The 15,185-nt window shown below is 31.0% G+C and overlaps 1 protein-coding gene and 1 long non-coding RNA gene across 2 annotated transcripts in view; both read right to left on the bottom strand.

Moving 5' to 3' along the window:
• Chmp1 (Charged multivesicular body protein 1) overlaps window positions 1-15,185 on the bottom strand; it is a 395,687-nt gene that overhangs the window by 170,492 nt on the left and 210,010 nt on the right. The window lies entirely within an intron of this gene.
• On the bottom strand, window positions 11,555-12,051 carry LOC143192639 (uncharacterized). Its single transcript, XR_013004848.1, has 3 exons — window positions 11,915-12,051; window positions 11,746-11,851; window positions 11,555-11,687 (listed from the first exon to the last, which is right to left on the bottom strand). It is a non-coding gene; the product is annotated as an uncharacterized LOC143192639 (long non-coding RNA).

Below are 15,185 nucleotides of genomic sequence, written 5' to 3'. Positions count from 1 at the left end.
TAAAATTATATATATGTATATAAAGGTTAACAGTTTCCACAACATAATTACAAACATAATTATTTGTTATTTTAAAATAATAAACTTGTTTATTTTTAATGTTAGTCAGTTTGGCAATTAAGATAGCATTTTGAGTTCAGTAAATATAACATACCATTATTCTACAGCAAGAATTAGTATATATTAGCTCCATTTATAAATTTAATTGAAACAAGTTGGTTCAAGTTTCCTTACAAGTTCAATTTAAAAAACTTTTAATTAAAAAATTATTTTATTTTATCTGAAAAAAGTGACGACTTACTGGAACGACAATATTGCTGACCCAATCCTATTTTAATTTAAACGAAACCACTAATTGTAAACACTTCACTAATCAAATCTCATAGCTAGACCAAACACATCTTTTTTAACAACCAAGGGTTGTATTAGTAGCAATCTATATTTGGAGGCCGTACACCCAGAATGGTATGAAGTTAAATCATTAACAGAACTGTAATGCTAGTAGCAGAAATCGATTGACTAAGGCTGTTTTTTCAAGGCATGTATGTTCTTAATTGCAATAGTCTATGACTAGGAGCTTTTAAGCACTTTCAGTCTGCAAGTCTGTTAGTGGCCTTATAGCTTGAAGTACGTTATTTTTCCCGAACTTCACTAACGTATGCCAAGAAATCGTTCGAATAACTGCCGCACAATTATCGGTACAATATTGGCCATCTCTTGATAATTACTTTGATTATGTTTAATTGAGTTAATTCAAGAATAACAGCCTTATGGCTTTTTGGTATCCTATCTAATAGTACTACTACTACTTCCAATATGAATTTAAGTATTATACCTTTTACACATTTTGCCATATGTGATCAAGCATTGCCATCCAAGAAGACAACTTGCTGTTTCTTTTTACTTAAAATTAGTTCAAATGAGGATGATTATTTCGGTAATAACAGCATTTCAGTATACAATTTCTTCGTAGTGCGAGGCATAAACAGTTTACAATAGCATTTTTGATCAATTGATGCAGTGGTTTTTTTTTTCCTTTTAAACTATTTTAATTTTTATTCTTTTAAACTTTTAATTATGTATAAACCATTCAGACACATTAACAGTGTTAATTAATAATAACCAAAAAAATAGTTAATAATAAATAAATAACATTTTATTTGGAGCATTCATGATATTAAAATTGAGCTATAAATAATTAGTTTGGATTATTGAAATCTTGAACCTTGAAAGCTGCAATACATACCACGTAATATACCAACATTAAAAATATATAGCAGCAGATTTACGACTATGATATATAGCATATTATCTTGCAAATAATAGCAAGACGTGAAAATCAAGACATTATTATATGAAATATTTTCGCCAGACCAAACTGTTATGAGAATTATAGATCAATACCTAATTCTTTCAAGAGAATAATGCAGACCCTTACACATAAAATGTTCTTCGCGATTTTTTCAACACCCTATTCATCTGATTTAGCTCTATTGGGCTTCTGGTTATTTTCAGAACCCAAGAACTAACTAACTAACATCCGACATAGATGAATCTAAAGAAGATCGTGTAGGCCATTTCAAATTTCGAATTCAACAACTATTTCGAAGACTAAATGTAAATTTGACACAAATTAAAAAGCTGAGAATCATTGCACAACTGAAATCATCGAATTACGTAGTGCAGACAACCGTTAAGACTCACAATTTTATGTGTTTAGATATTGATATCAAAACACATTTTCAAATGTTTCACATATACACACTATAATTATATGCCTCAGTAATGTTTAGTATTATATTTATTATATCATTTTAGCTTTGTAAGAGTATAATTAATGTTTATGTACAAAATATTAACAGCACATTATTATATTTACTATTATATTAAAAATATATAGAAATACGTTGTGCTTTTCGTTGTTTCCTTTCGGTTTTTTGTCTCCCCTCGTGCCCATTGCAAAACTCATTCACGTATCTGAACCGTTGGCAGTAGATAGTCGCTTAAAAAACCGCCAGGTTTTAAGTAAGCCGCCATACTGATAGATCCGATAATGGCCATATTCCGAGCAGGTCCTTGGGACACGCACAGCCTACGTGCCTCCAAGGACAATCCTAGAATGAGGCTTGCATCACAACAGCAAGCTGGATCGTACATCATTGGCCAACCGACGTGATAACTAGATACCGTGTACCGAAAAAGGGCCTGTTTAGTCAGCGGACGGTTTAATTCAGCCAAACCAACTGAATAATATATGTTCTTCATTAATTACATCAGGAAGATATACCGTGTAACATGTATTGAAAGGATTTTTAATATGGTGGATTAGTATTATTACACAAACTTTATCAATATTTTGTTCCAATAAGTTTGAATTGTTACAGTACTGCGCTCATTTTAATACAATAATATTATCAGGGATTTTAATATAATATGTTATATTATGTTAATCCTGTTATACTAATAAAACTAACAATTAAGCTTCAAACAACTCGTTGTGCTTAATAATTAAATGTAACTTCGTGAAAATAGTCATATGGATTGAAACTTATTGATGTCATTACATTATATAATTATATAACGATTTTCTTTAATGTTCACTATTACACCATATTTGACCACCATATTTAGTTGTGATATATATCAATAGTAGCTGGGAAGTAAAAACATTCATTCCAGTAAATTTTTTTATTAATCTCTTAGAACTTCAACAGTCTGCCCTTATCTGCCATTATCATATGATTTCCATTATATAACTATCCTAACATATAGAAGATCACTTCAGTAAGTGATCTGCTGTACAACTAATAATCTAAATCCTATTCTAGATACTATTCTAACTTATTTTAAAGTCTATCCTAACTTATTTTAAAGAATATTCTAACTTATTCTAGAGATTATTAAATCTCACTCTATGTGTTTATTAATCAGTTTGTATGGTGGTTTGCGTTTAAGTCTATGCACTACACTGTTATCTCGCACATTAACTGTTTGGCGAGTGCATTGGGATGCACTAATAGTCTTTCAGAATTCTACGCGCTAACACTTCGAATATCACTTCTTATTGGTTCTTAGGGGATGTCGCGCTGAATCAGTTTGTTGGAGACGTAATATGAGGCATCGACGATGACTCGCAACATTTTATTCTGGAACCGCTGGAGGATAGCTTTATCCAATTGGATAGGTTCAAATGGACCTAAGTATTGACTTATACAGCAAAACCTTGTTATCTAATGATAATTTAGATGTACGCCCTATCAGCCAATACATTTGGTTTAGTTTAAGCCCAAGCTGTTAGCGTTTTTTCAGCTATATGTTTTTCCATGTCAAACGTCGATCAAAATGCATTCTCAGGTATTTAACCTTGTCTGCTTGCATAAATTCATTCATTCTCACTCCTTATTGGTTCTTAGGGGATATCGCGCTGAATCAGTTTGTTGGAGACGTAATATGAGGCATCGACGATGACTCGCAACATTTTATTCTGGAACCGCTGGTGGATAGCTTTATCCAATTGGATAGGTTCAAATGGACCTAAGTATTGTCTTATACAGCAAAACCTTGTTATCTAATGATAACTTAGATGTACGCCTAAATCAGCCAATACATTTGGTTTAGTTTAAGCCCAAGATGTTAGCGTTTTTTCAACTATATGTTTTTCCATGTCAAACGTCGGTCAAAATGCAATCTCAGGTATTTAATTTACTTGTCTGCTTGCAGAAACTCATGATTATTCAATTTTACTGAGGGACAAGTCCTTCTACAAAGGGTGAATGTCACATGGATAGATTTTGTCTCATTTGCTCTGATACGCCACGATTTCAACGACAATTCGACTTTGTTAAGATGCTATTTCTCACCAGTATGCTCACCTAGAGCGAAAAAAATCTGTAAAATAAATCGTAATTTCTCTTTGCTGGTATCCATAATTGAGCTTAATTCAAACAAAAATAACTCAGTAATTAACAAAACTATTAAATAAACGTTTCTAGTACAGAATGGTAGCAATATAACGCTATATAATGTATATAAATTATTTTATATTAGAAGCCTTTGTATAATATTTCCATTGCTCTGACGTCACAATTGAGTACTATAGAGAAGACAATTTGTTGGTTTATATGTACATTTGTGCATGATTCTTTTGTTGGTGAAATATCACACTATAATGAAATATTAAAATATACACTTATTTTGATACACGCCATTTTTCTGCCCGCCATTGTTATACGGCAATACCTGTTTGTAACTCTTCGGTAGATTCAACGTTGTTATCTTTAGTGGCTAGGATTGCTATATATTCCGCACATAGGTCAGCAAAATTTTCACTGGATGTCATAATTTCATTTTCGATGAATGTTTTCATGAAGTCCCCAGTATACAGTAAATAAAAGACTGATCAATTAGTTATACGTGTATATAACTAGATTTTTTTTTGAAATATTTGTCAGTGAGAAGTATTTTAGTCTTGTGTTTTAAACCCTCGTGCCAAACTTTATTGAAAGTTTGAGCAACACTTACTACAGAACGAATTTCAATTTCCTATAACATTGGTGATTCTTTGAATCTATTCAATCATGGAATGTTGTTTCCTGATACCGAATTGGTGATCCAGAATAAGATGTTTTTCTTCTATGGTAGGTTGACATATCTAACATATAATTTTAAACAAAAGCTTTTCTTAAAATTCTTCAAAGTACTGTGGACATTGTTGACAATAGTATTTTTTAGATATTTTTAAATAGTGATATTTATGGTTACTTTCCTGGTTTGGGAATCATAGTTACTTCATACACCAGGCATATTTGTGGTATAAATTGTAGTTTGAATGAAACAGTTATTTCGTTAATGATTTTAATTAGTGTAATAAAGTCAAAACTAGGAGTGTAGGAGAAAAAATGGTCCACTGTAATTAATGCGGGTAATGCGGATAAACATTTAAACAATAACCACAAAATTGGTTTGTAATATGTCATGTAATATGTCACATAAATGTTGAAAATAAATAAATAATTGCATTATCAACTAAATAGTACATTAAAGTAGACAATCAACTTTTCCAATGGTGTCAAGAGCTTCCTGATGACAAAAGAGAATTGAATAATGTTCTTGTATAAATTAAGATTCTTAACAAGATCTCTTAAGGTAAAAGTTCATTATATTTTTGGATAACATTTCCATAAAGCGTTGAATAATATAACAAGGTAAATAAATTACATACAAAACACACATAAATTATGTTAATCTTATATAATCCCTTCTATATTGTATGATATTTACCTTATATTTAGTTTTTATGTAGAAACAAATGTTGGGTAATAAATTAGAAACATTTTAATTGACAAATTTAGCAAGCCCATTTCGATTTTTTTTAGGATGAAAGATGGATACAAAAGAAGACATATTCGTGCTTGACAAAATGCATATCTGTCCTTAGCCGCGGTTGACATTCCGAATTTTGTTGACAAAAAATAGCAGCCAACGTAATTTATCAGTACTTAGGTGACTTAAATATTCAGAGAGCGTATTTTTTTACCAGCGACAAAGGGTAATAAATTCGGGTTTTCAACAATTCAGCTGCAAGTAGTAGGAGTAAATAGTGTTTTTATTTTACAGGGTGTCTTTCCTAAACTATAATCTGAATCTAAAGCCTCTATCTAATTAGTTACTCATTCGTCATGCAAATAAAGATTAATTCATGAATAGAATTATTTTCAATATGTTTCCAACACATTTATACCTTCTAATATAGATAAAATAGTTCCTATATAAATTATTTGACCAAATCTCTTCTTAGAGAAGTCATGTTATCAATATTCTGTTATCAACGATATTAAACAGTGTCACATATAATCATTTAATTTTAATTTTAATCTTTAGTCGATACAATAAGGCTCTGCAATATGAGATATTAATAGATAATGGCCGACAATTATCTATTTAATCGGCGTTCGCCAGTTTTCCTCCAGTCGAATGACCATCATTTAAATTCCTGGATTTAGATACTGATTAATGATTGGTTCGTTTCAACATAGAAAATAGTTATCAGGAATAGAGTATAGTACAAGATTAGTTATATTAAGTATAACATCGAAAAGGAGCTGGATAGGATAATAAAATAATGTTTCATGTTAATTATTTAATAATTGTACAGTTACCATTTCTAAACTAAACTAAAATATTCTGGCATCTTTATTCATTCGTAGTATATCAAATTAATATATAAAAATGAATGTTCCTAATCCAAACATACACAATCAAAAACATAACATATATGAGGGCACACCAATAAAATAACATTAAATATCTTATCCTAAATTAAAAAATGATTGGTTATATAACATGTTTCAATCTGGTGCGTAAAACAATAAAGCAGCTTCGCAAAGATAGAAGAGACCGCATACAAATCTGTGAATTTATCGAAGCCTCTTATAATAACATTCTTGTACAGTTGTGAGCAAAATGTTAAAAACTAATTATCAAAATCACACAAAGATAAACAGTAATTCCTAGTCTAAATAAAATATATCTTTTTCAGACACAAAAAAGGAATTTAAAGTTCCCAAAATTATTTTTGAGAACATTAAAATAATATAATTATACTAACTCAGTATTTAATGTCAATCTCCGATATATTAAATTGGTCCAACTTCAACCATACTGAAATTGGCGGATTATAGAAAAGACATTATTCAGAACATACAAATCGAATTAAAAGCTAAGCTTATTAGCTAAGAGATCAAAGTAAATTTAATCAAGGCTTATTCAAAATAATTTTATCAATTCAACAATTGACAAGTTTTGAACTCTTCTATTATAACTATTAATTATTATTAATATAGCTTTATCGCCATTACATCCCCATTTTTAACTATAACTTATAAAATATATATTCTAAATGTTTTTGTATAAACTAAATCAATTTTGTATAGTAAAGCAATTGTATATTATTTTATGAAGTTGTCCCAGGTATATTATCTATTGTATCACATAGCGGTGTAGATATATTATGTCTTTCTCCATTAATACTTTATTCCCATTGTTATCTATCTCTGCACAGCCTTTTTTTTGCTGGGATTTGTTGTCTTTTCTGAACTATATCTCTGACATATTAATCTTTAGTTCTCTTTCCGATTTTTTTTTCACTCCAACATTGCTTCCCATATTCTCTCTCCATAGCCTCTCTCCCCTATGCGCTGAATATGTTCGTACTAACGGAGTTGCGTCCTTTCTATGAACTAAATGATTCAATATTGAGGTATTTTCTTATTTCTTTACTTCTCATCCTGCCAACCGTTGTTGCACCACTGGCTCTTCTGGCGTATTTCATTTCTGCTGCTTGTATATGTATGTAGATATATTATGTCTTTCTCCATTGATACTTTCCTCCCATTGTTATCTATCTCTGCCAGCCTATTTTTAGCTGGAATTTGTTGTCTTTTCTGAACTATATCTCTGACATATTAATCTTTAATTCTCTTTCCGATATTTTTCACTCCAACATTGCTTCCCATATTCTCTCTCCATAGCCTCTCTCCCCTATGCGCTGAATATGTTCGTACTAACGGAGTTGTGTCCTGTCTATGAACTAAATGATTCAATATTGAGGTATTTTCTTATTTCTTTACTTCTCATCCTGCCAACCGTTGTTGCACTACTGGCTCTTCTGGCGTATTTCATTTCTACTGCTTGTATCTAATTTTTAACTCTCTTTGGCAATACAATACAATCTTGCAATCAAATGCTAGCGTTAACGTGTAAATTGTTTTATACGTTTTCAATTTTTATATTCCTTTTTTATTAATGAATTTGCTATATATATATAGCGAAGTAAATACTTATCGCTTATGGCTTTTCTAATTCTGCCATTATTTTCCAGATCTTAGCTGCTATTACATTCGATTTCTATATCTAAATACTCAAATGCATTTACTCTCTGTTCTCCTATAAACATGACTTTTTCTTCATTTAATTTTTTTTTTCGTTTTCATTTAATGATTATTATTGCATATTCTCTAAATATCATAAGCTATTTGTTTAAGATTTTCTTGTAGGTGTTCTTGTACCAAAAGATAATGAAATGTAATACAATTAGCAAATACCATTAACTTAAATATTAGTTATTAAGAAAAAACACTCCAGAAACTTCTCCAATATCATTATTTGTTTTCTCGGTCTCTTTAGCCATGTATACCTTTGAAGAAAATTAACATTACCAATGAAAAATGATAATGTGTATATTATATATTTAGATATAGGAAATAAAATTTTGCAACAATTTTACCTAACGCCATTTCTGCTAAAATATATCAAGATAGATTAATATTTTTACGTGCATGCATTTTTTTTGGTTTTCATATTATTTAATTAATTTAAGTTCGTATATAAATAAAAACATGGAGAGCAGCTAATTTTAATAATTTAAAACTTAATTTAATTATTGTTTATTAATTTTTAGAGTGGATACAAACCGAACAATTTAGCAGGATCGTCTCTAAACTATTCAATGCTGCGATACCTACATCAATTATCACTGCCTCTATTGTGTACGTTCGGCTGACCTGTGGGAATCGATTAGAACACCCTGTATATTTTCAGCTACCGCCATTTACAATAAGAACCTGGTCTTACTACCTACCTTTGATTCTCCCACGGTCCGGCATCAACATTCAGCTCGTCATTCAACTAACATAATGTATACAAATGCCCCTGGGCAAAGCCCGACGCGCCATCTGCCGGAGGTTCGATTGTTTCCTCCTTCGTCGTCTTCTTCTTCTTCTTCTTTTGGCATCAGTGACTTTGGCTTCGACGATCAAGGCGGTCGGCTTCATCACGTATTACGCGAATGGCCGTTTGGAGACATTTAATGAATTTAAGGAAATAAGGGGAAGGACGAATTAAAACTATAAAATTCGAGATAGAACTTTATTTATTAATTAATAGAAACCTAATCGATTATATTTCCATTGTGAAGTTATAATGTAAATTTTAAAATAATTGTATAACTAATGTTAAAAAAATTACATGTTGTTATTAGACAATATATATTTATTTTTAGGAAATTTTAATTTTTTTATAAAAACCTGTACAGTGAGGTACATGGATTCTAATCAGGCCAACATCTTGAAGTTTAAATGACTGAACTTACTGCCTAAATCCTTCCGACTGGCTAGTGAACAACTTGGCGACCATTCTAGAAGGTTGTCGGATGATTGTTCCCTATCATCCTGTCTCCTTAATAATGGCACATTTCAAAAATATTGACCTAGTTGGGTGGAAAATATTAATATATGATATTGCAATCATAATCTGAAATGAAATTTAAGTTTCAATAAGAGAGAAAATAAGTATAGAGGTTTCAAAATATTCCATTTATTTTATTTCAAAGTCAATAGTAGAACTATTCGAGAATATAATCTGAAAATTTAAAAGTGAAATTCAAAACCAATTATTTGTTATAAGCGTTCTAATGAGCGTCCTCCAGCCTAATGAGTGGAGCGAGTTAAGTAGTATGGGGCGATATTGGAACTATATTTTGTTTCTTTTAACAATGGAGATTTTGGATATAAATGTATAGAAGTACTAGTGACCCAGCAAGGATATTTACATTTTAAAATCAGTTCTAACTTAACTTTCGTGCATTTGATTTCTGCAAGATATGTCATCGAATCCAAAAAACGAAGTGGAACGAACGAACCACCGTGCGGTTCAAGCCATTGTACTAGATCTCGTAAAGGCTTATCACGGAAATCGGTAAACAAATCAGCAGTCAAATAACTGGTGATTATAAAGAAGAAGTAGAAAAAATGACAGAAGAAGCAGTAATGAAAAAAATGGAAAGAAAAGAAAAAAATGAGTACAAAATGAGAATTATGAAATTGAATCTGTGATTCTCCATTTCTCTTATGTGATTATCCAATACTAACACGTAATTGAACAAGAAAGATCATGTAACATAATTATGTCATCAATTATTTCGAGTCGCTAGAAAAATATTAATCTCTATCACCGCAGGTCTTAAAATGATTGATAAATATTTCCCGAATAACTAGTCTGCACTGACACCGATAAACTTGACATGTGTATCCTCTCACAGCTACAATTACACATAACAATTAACTAAAAAAATACTCGATTCGGTATCGACCAATTACAGCCAATTACAAATCATAAAACAAACACCAATATTACCGATAAACGAGGTGATTAAAACGCACTGGGTACGAATGCAGTACCGACAAACGAAAGGAAGAATATCCAGTTTATTAATTGTGTTTCGGAAGCGTATAAAGAAAACATATCCTTCATGAATATTCATTGGCCGCATGTCCGAATGCCCGTTTCACGTACGGTCAATGTCGACAGAATGTTGCTAACAGAAAAAAAAATAAAACGAGTGGTACTATCAGGCTGTTTCCGCGAAAACATACTAATCGTTGGAATTGGTTTCAAATGTAATCGATTTCTGCGTTAAAGAGAAATGCTATTTGCATTTTAAACAGTTTTTCTTATTTTAGCTACTTAATTATATTGACATCGTCTGACTGAGATATATTTTATTTTTTATAGAGAATTAATATCATGATATATTAATTAATACTGAATATAATTACAATCTACAACAATAACAACTACTGATTTTTGGAGAACAAAATATTAAGAATCGTGAACATTTATGCGACCGACTTTTTCCCATCCAAAAAAAAAGTTTAATTAACATTTGAAATAATTTATTCTATTTATACATTTTCTTATTATCTAATAGTTGTAATGACATAACGTTTTTGGAATATTATTAAGCCATATGTTAAAGTTAATTATAAGTAGCACTGTCAAGCAATGACTTCACAGAAAAGTTCAAAATTTTCCTTCTCATTTTATTTTAGTTAAAAAGAGAGACAATGCTCGCTGATTAGTTCGAACAGGTAAACGAATGAGCCTGTCAAAGTGGTCCGGTTGCCAGACGTATGCAAAATTCTTGAAAGCAATAGCGATAAGAGGTTATAAATCCAACGTATAAACCATTGTGGCTGTATATTTAATAGTAGTTTTTAGATGTACTATAATGTTAAAATAAATTAATTTGACAACATTTTTATTCAATTATTTTATTTAGATTATAACTTTGTTGTATGTCAAACTGAACTAAAACTCGGAGTTAATGCGACAACATTGCCACGTTTTGACGTCACAGATTTAGATTACGTGTGTACACAATAACATTGCAGAGACTATACACATTCAGGTGTGTAATATTATCACATTTCATTATTGTTATTATTAAAATATTATTAATCTCTATCCATCACATAATCCATGAGTGCGTTTAAGCTTTTGTTATTTGTAACAATTTGTTACATTATTTGTTAACCTATTTACTAATACATACTAATAAATATTAATAAATGTATTTTGATTTACAGATTCTTACATTTACATATTTAAAAACATGAAATTGATATTGAGGAGTAGACTAGGAATCGATTGATCATTATTGCAGGAATTAAATTTAAAATACACATCAGAAATGAAGGTTTATCAGTACCATATCTAGCAGCAGTATCATCATCTCCAAACTACGGTCCGCGACATTTAGCCTACTGTCTGAAGGCTGACCATGTTGGCGCGCAAGCGGAGAAGGTATCGCATCTTAACTAGCCACCAGGCTGGACCATACTGAATCATCCCTGCATTATTAAAAAATCATAATTAGAATCACAAAAATAAGTTATGCACATTCATAACCTGGGAGCTAGATCCGGCGACTATAGCAACAATAGCAAAACTATCCTGCTGCCTTGATTTTGATAGAGTTAACAAGGCATCTAAAAACTGCAGGTGCAAGTCGTCGCTAAATAATGAGAATAACGGCTTCATATACATCTTTAAAATACATTTAAAATTAATAGCATACATCACGTAGCAAGCCTCTGGTCTAGAACTAATTTGATGACAATTCTCTTCATTTATTTTAACTACCCTCTCAATTTTTTATGCCTGAAGAACCATTTTCTGTGTACACCAAATAAGCTTGAGTTTCAACAATCAACCATTTTCAATTTTAGAAAGCAAAAATCTCTAGAATATTGTTTGGAAATCTGTAAAGAACCAGTGAAACCCAGATGTAGAGAATACGTTGGAAAGGGAAGCCATTCTAGTAGAAATTCTTATCATTTAATCAACACACTGTGGTCCCGTACATTGTCTTAGTAAAGCAGTACTTTTTGTATGTAAGTTAGTTTTTCTTAATTCATACGTTGAATGTATCCAATAATGCAATATAATATTGGTTAATTAAAGTTTTATTTTTCCCATGATGAACAAAATATGTCATAGTTTTTGTTATCGCCTACAAAAGTTTTTCACTAAAATCATTGTAAATTTTAAGTTAATAGTTAGAATAGCATAGAATGTTGAACCATCTAATGCATTTCAGGTTAATATATGACAAGCAATACAACTGAAGTTCTGTATAGTTGCTCTACCAAAGTTGATAATCCCCAAAATATATGATCTCTTCTGATCTGAAGACACTGCAAAGAATGAAATTCATTCTGGTTGGCCATCGCCATCTGGAAAAATAAACAAACTAATCGAAAATTTAACATAATTTTTAATTAAACAATGATCTTTTCATATAGTTTCCGTTTATATTCATAAATTTAATTACTAATATATTGTTGGAATAAAATATAAAAAGTTCAAATCATAAACAAAATTCTTCAACAAACATCCTAACCAAATTATTATAAATAAATATTTTTTAATCAAAATAGACAGTGATTTTATAGGCGTCAAAGTTAATTTCAAATAACACATAATAAACATAATTATAACAGTACAATTAAAACGCCAGTGTGGCGCCATCTATGTTCGATTAGCGTAACAGAACTACATCATTACATCTCTCAGAAATAAAAAACGCTCTTTCTATAACATAAAATAATATTTGGTTGGGACAAACCGCACCACTGTCGGATTAAAAAATAGACTAATTAACTAAGCCAGTCAGTGTGAATACTTCCATTATAATTGTGGCTGGAGTAACGGTCGGCTGAGCCCCGATTCAATGTCCAATGGCGTGTCGACGACATTTTGTGCGATTTTCTAGTCCGTAGTAAAGATAATGGCATTTTTTTCCTGGCCTGTCCATCGTTCATTTTATCGCGATGGTTATTAATCCTTTCAGATCGTATATCTTGAGGTTATGAATATTAAATATTCTGTTTAAATTATTATAACATCATCTCGTAAATACTAGAACCCATAATAGTTCTAACTTATGTGTTTTAAACTACAAAAGTCAGAGCTATTATAGGTTTAAACACATAACAACTTCAGAAGCCTCACTAATTACTTAATAAACGAGCTTAAACAATACAGAAAAATATATAGTTCTGTATTCAAAACTAAAGCAATAATATTTAATGGAATAAGAGACGAATCAACTCTGTCAACAAAACATGCCACGAAGTTTCTTAGCCGGCTTGGTGGCGCGGTGGTAAAGGCAACAGGACGGTCCTCCTACTGTCGCGATAGCCTCGGGTTCGAATCCTGCTGGGGCATGGTCGTAAATTTATGTTTGTGATTGTTTAATATTTGTGATTGTCTTAGGTAAGAGTATAAAATCCGACAAGGAAAATGATCCCAGTCACGCCAGTAACTAGGCTGGGTAAGACCGGATGTCCTCTGGGATGATTTCTTCAAGTTGCTCACTCGCCAATCGGTAGGCTTAATGCCGAATACCGTGGTTCGGAGTCCACGTTAAATAGTAGGTCCAGTCCAGATAAATCTATAGTTGGTAAAGGGAGACATTAAAATATGTAAAAAAAAACAAAGTCTCTTTTTTAGATAATACAACCATAGGAAACTTTTATATAATATAGGAACTGCCAAATAACCACCAATTTTTAAATATATCATTGGAATCTAAGTTTAAGATGGAAGTTAAAATTATACAGCTCGGGAAATAATCAGATATTAAAAAACCTATCATATCTTGTTTCAGTACCTTTACAGTGAAAATTGTAAATTATTTTACTCATCGCTAGCAATTACTTTGTCTTAGCCCCTGAAAAAAAAAATTTTCGCGTCAAAAAGACCATAATAAATATAATGATCGATCAAATATCTGGTAAATGTGGTGAGGTAGAACTAGCCAATTAGGCACCATTTATTTATACCATTTCCATTTAGGTACCACAAATTTTGCAACCTTATTATTAAATATTAGTAAAAGGAGGAAATCAGTCCTGTAGTATTTGGGGCACCACTATACTTCTTAGGACTTTATTCTGAAAAATTTGTATTTTGTTTATGTTACTCTTTGCAGAACATCCCCATAATTGAACTCCATATGTTCATATAGGTTTCAGTATTTGCTTACATAATAGCAATTTATTATGTACTGATAATTGCGATTTTCTTTCAATTGGCCAATATATTTTCCTATATTTCAATGCGACTTCTTTCTTTTGTCCTTTATATGTTCCTTCCAGCGAAGCTTTGCATCAAGATTCATTCCGACATATTTAGCGTTGTTGCTATATTGAAAGATGGTATTATGTATAATGTTATTAGTGCTTGTACGGTCTGATTGTAGGTGAACTGCACATGCACAGATTTACCTTCGTAAATTTTTATTTTTCAAAGTTGTGTCCAATTATTTAGGTTGTCACTTGCCTGTTTCAATTTTCGTGTGGCTTCTTCAGTATCATCAGCAAATGTAGCCATCGTAATATTCTCCGTTTGTCGTATATCATAAGTGTACAGTAGATAAAGCATTGGTCCCAGTACACTTCCTTGTGGTACACTTGCTTTAGATTCTTTTATTGTAGAGTAAGCTTCCTCTTATTTAACTCTAAACATTCTGGTTGTAATGTACGATTTTAGTAGTTCGGTGTATTGCTTTGATAACATTTTCTGTAGTTTATGAATATGGCCTTCATGCCAAACCTTATCGAAGGCTTGTGCTACATCTAAGAACATGGCTGAGCATACTTTTTTACTTTCGTAGGCTTTTTTAATAACACCTGTTAATATAATACACAAAATAAAAAATATAAGTCAAAAGAAAAAATGCACAAATATTTAAACAAAGGGAAAAAAATTATTATTTTTTTTATTGTTGCAAGTTTAATATGCAATTAGCTAACAGATAAGCTAATAATAAGGGAACAAAAAGA

Source organism: Rhynchophorus ferrugineus, unplaced genomic scaffold (assembly GCF_030347505.1).
Source record: "Rhynchophorus ferrugineus isolate W39M unplaced genomic scaffold, kcgeb_rfMv2 rfM3, whole genome shotgun sequence".
Classification (NCBI taxonomy): Eukaryota; Metazoa; Arthropoda; class Insecta; order Coleoptera; family Curculionidae; genus Rhynchophorus; species Rhynchophorus ferrugineus.
The sequence above is the reverse complement of the archived record's forward strand: the minus strand, read 5'-3'. Positions and strand labels throughout refer to the sequence as shown.